The following is a 4,495-nucleotide window of genomic DNA, read 5'->3' as shown; positions in this document are numbered from 1 at the left end:
CCTCCACCACTGTGGTGTTCTGAGTACTCTAACCAATGCCCCATTCATTATGAGGCTTTCCACTCTGTCTACTGAGAACAGGAACTATTTCTGATCCTGAGTGAGCTATGGGGATTGCTTTTTCTCATTCGTCTACATAACTTTTCCTCTAGCCTTGGGTGATTTCTTTCAACACATGCACTGATCAGTACTCTGCTGAAGAGTCTCTTCTGTTCTTCAGTCTTTTCTTTCTGCAGGTAGTTCTCCTCTCTCCATTGCTCTGCCCTAAGAACTCTAGCTGTCTTGACTTCCCTGTACTACCATCTCCATCTCTTCAGCTCAGGGAAACTGCTAGCCTCTATCTGGGTTACCCCTCCCTGCAACATCACTGGAAACTTCCTCAAGGCAGCAGTTAGCCAGGGCAACCATAGGGCTCACCTTGTTTGCTCTCCACTGTCCTCTGCTGCCTCATATTTAATGTCTTGAAAATCATTGTTTCATATATTCTGTCCAATTTGTGAGTTGTTTCAGGAGGGAGAGCAATCTATTACTTTATATTGGCCAAATGTGAAACTCCTGAATGACTTTCAATTGGGCAAAATCCAAAGCAAACATCAAAGAACCAAAGTGCTTGAGGAATTTAATATTACTAGTAATTGATTCTCTATTGTATGTCAGTTATTATTATTTACATTAATTCTTATTTAATTTAGTGCTTATGAGTAGAAATAAGTTCTCTAAGTGTCAGAGTGAGGAACATGCAACCCATACTCTCCCTAGTTCTACAAATAATAGACTTCAGTTGTATATTTCATCTGTCATCAACAAACATTTAGTTAGTACTTCCTAGGTGCTAGAACATAAATAAGTCAGACTTTTTCTACTGAAGATCTTAAGGATGGCCATTAGATTAGTAGACGTGAAAATGTAGATATTTCAATGTTAAATGGTAAGTGTGATAACAAAAGTACAAATCGGGTGCTTTAGGACCATAGAGATGGGTCACCCAGCTGAGGAGCACATGAAAAGATGGTGATAAAAAGGGTAAAGAGGGTCTTAAAGGATAAGTGGCAAGTGATTAAACAAATAACAGGATAAATAGATTACAAAGCAGGGAGACTTAGAACAATATGACATACAGGGCATGATGGCTCATGCCTATAATTCCAGTATTTTGGGAGACTGAGGCAGGAGGATTGCTTGAGTCCAGGAGTTTGAGACCAGCTTGGGCAACATAGTGAGACCCCATTTCTACACAAAATAAAAAAAATTAGCCAAGCGTGGTGGCGCATGCCTAAAGTCCCAGCTACTTGGAGGCTGAGATGGGAGGATCACTTGAACCTGGGTGGTCGAGGCTGCAGGGAACCATGATTGTGCTACTGCACTCCAGCTTGGGCAACAGAATGAGACCCTGTCTCCAAAACACACACACACATACACACACACAAAACAGTAAACACAAGAAACCCAATATAACACTAAAAGGATTTTGTGGGAGGCCAGGGGTGGCCACAGATGAGGTTGAGGGGCAGGTAGAGTTAGATCAAGGAGGCGTGGATGCCACACTAAGGGGATAAGATGATTCTGAAAACAAGAAATCACTGACAGGCTTTTAACAGGGACCAAGTAACCAGGCTGCAATGTGGAGGGTGGATTTTAAGGGGTGACAATCTCAATTCTCAACAGAAAAGCCAGTTAAGATCCTATGGCAATGGTTCATATAGGAGGAATTGATAATATGACATTGGGAAGTAGAGGTATAGGTGGAGAGGAAAAGACCAATTTAAGAAATATTTAGGTGATACTTTCTGTAGAACTTGGTGACCATGTAAGTATGGGGATCGCAGAAATGGCTCCCTGGTGTGAATGGAAGGAAGCATCCTCAACTGAGATAGGAAATCTAAAAGGAGAAAGCAAAGGCCTATGGGGCAAAGTAAGCTCAGTTCTGGATAGTCCAATGGAAATGCTTGGTAGATCCTACAACTGGCCTTGCTTATGACACAGTATATTGAAACTGTATGGGCTTACATGGCTTACCCTCCTGCCTGACTAAAAGTCAAATGGCAAGATCATGTCTTATTCGTCCTGCATCCTCAGGGCTGGCTACCCCACCCAAGTCTGGGAGAGGTCTGCCTGCAGCACTGGTGACAGGAAAGCCATCGACGGATGAGATCTCCCAGGGAGAGGAGAGCAGACTGAGAAAAGCAGTGACATGCAAGAAAAAGACATTCATACCTGGGGTGCGAATTTGAGAAGTAAGTGACCTGTTCCATTGTCTGTGGCTCTTCCATGGGCCTGTGAAAGACCAGCTCAATGCAGGCCTGCAGCCCTGTCAGTGCTCAGGTAAGTCATTCTCTTCGTATGCTTTTAATATTAACACGAAGGCTTCTAGTGATTATGCAGAAATTATCTCCATCCATTGCTTCGCTAACTTTGCTTAGAAGAACAGTGGGGCGTGGATAGTGGAGAAGGGGAGTTTTGCAGGCTGGGCAGAGGCAAGAGCCTACTGGAGGGAAGAATTTGAGATGTGCGTGTGCGTGTGCATGTAGTTTTTCTCCCACGCCTTCCCTATCTAGAGGAAAATAACTGTGATTTTGATATTTTAATGGCAGTAGGGAAAAGATTATACAGGTCAATATTCTGTTTCAGAAACACGTCTGCCATGCTTAAACTAAGAGCTGGAGCCGCTTCCGCCCTTTTGGCTCTCTGAGCAGCACCATGGCGGTTGGCAAGAGCAAGCGCCTTACGAAAGGCGGCAAAAAGGGAGCCAGGAAGAAAGTGGTTGATCCATTTTCTAAGAAAGATTGGTATGATGTGAAAGCACACGCTATGTACAATATAAGAAATATTAGAAAGACACTAGACACCAGGACCCAAGGAACCAAAATTGCATCTGATGGCCTCAAGGGTCGAGTGTTTGAAGTTAGTCTTGCTGGTTTGCAGAATGATGAAGTTTCATTTAGGAAATTCAAGCTGATTACTGAAGATGTTCAGGGCAAAAACTGCCTGACTAACTTTCATGGCATGGATCTTACCCATGACAAAATGTGTTCTATGGTCAAAAAATGGCAGACAATGATTGAAGCTCACGCTGATGTCAAGACTACCGATGGTTACTTGCTTCGTCTGTTCTGTGTTGGTTTTACTAAAAAACGCAACAATCAGATACGGAAGACCTCTTATGCTCAGCACCAACAGGTCCGCCAAATCCAGAAGATGATGATGGAAATCAGGACCCAAAAGGTGCAGACAAATAACTTGAAAGAAGTTGTCAATAAATTGATTCCAGACAGCATTGTAAAAGACATAGAAAAGGCTTGCCAATCTATTTATTCTCTCCATGATGTCTTCGTTAGAAAAGTAAAAATGCTGAAGAAGCCCAAGTTTGAATTGGGAAAACTCATGGAGCTTCATGGAGAAGGCAGAAGTTCTGGAAAAGCCACTAGGGATGAGACAGGTGCTAAAGTTGAACGAGCTGATGGATGTGAACCACCAGCAAGAATCTGTTTAAAGTTCAGACTTATAAGACTGGCAAATAAAAAGTGTTATTTGTGGGAAAAAAAAAATAAGAGCTGCAACTGAATTATTTTCATGAATATGCATTCTACTTAGAATTTCAAATTTTCTGGTATTTGTATACTTAAGAGACAAAACATTTAAGAATATAACTTATAGAAGAACAAGACCTTAAATAATTTTTTTTAAATTTCATATAAAGAGCAATAATGGATGAAAAATTAAATTTTAGGGCATATAAGCCATCTGCCTTCCACCATTGCTCCATCCCAAGCCAATTTCCCATTACTGCTGATTAACTTAAAATCCCAGCTGCGTCAGATTGCTCAAGTTGCAGACCTTTAGATGATCCTTTACAGCCTCCTCAAACTGGATTTAATCAACTGATCTTGCTTCTTTTCCAACTAGTGTGACCCTCTGTGACGAGGATTTGATCTTCAGCTTTCAGGACAGGCTTTCCAAGCCGAGCTCCAAAGTTTGAATGGAACACACAATACATGTTTTTGTGGCTTTTTCAGTCCTGTTGATCAACAGCATAATTTACTACTTGTTCACGTTTCTGGCAAGCATGATCTGATAAACAGATTGGGAGAAGCAGTGCAGCACTGTGTGATTCACAGTGGGAATGAGGGGAAAAGGAGAGGTGAAGAGACAGTGAACATGGAGTCACATGAAATGCAGTCAGATTGAGCTCTCTGACTCCAACGTCTTAGCACGTGCAAGGGAGCTTTGTGCTAAGTGGTTAGGATTATCGATTTACGTTCCCCTTCAAATTCTGAAGTTCTGAAATCATCAAGTTTCAAAGAAACTCACCCACATTAAAATATGTGGGAAAAGGCGGACCTGTACCTACAGTAGGCTATTGTTACAGGTGGTAGATACTATGGTAATTACTTCCTGTGCTGGTTTCTGTTCACTCAAGCCTCTGACAGCATTTTTTTTTTTTTTTTTTTACAAAGTCTCACTCTGTCGCCCAGGCTGGAGTGCAGTGGTGCGATCT

General features: G+C 42.0%; 1 pseudogene across 1 annotated transcript; it reads left to right on the top strand.

Moving 5' to 3' along the window:
* The first annotated feature begins 2,669 nt into the window (after positions 1–2,669).
* On the top strand, positions 2,670–3,561 carry LOC116561338 (annotated as a pseudogene). Its single transcript, XR_004273398.1, has one exon. The product of XR_004273398.1 is annotated as a 40S ribosomal protein S3a pseudogene (transcript).
* Positions 3,562–4,495: the final 934 nt, after the last annotated feature.

This window comes from Sapajus apella, unplaced genomic scaffold, assembly GCF_009761245.1.
Source record: "Sapajus apella isolate SASKATOON/1434 unplaced genomic scaffold, GSC_monkey_1.0 scaffold29, whole genome shotgun sequence".
Classification (NCBI taxonomy): domain Eukaryota; kingdom Metazoa; phylum Chordata; class Mammalia; order Primates; family Cebidae; genus Sapajus; species Sapajus apella.
Note: the sequence above shows the minus strand (reverse complement) of the source record. Positions and strands in the feature narration are given on the sequence as shown.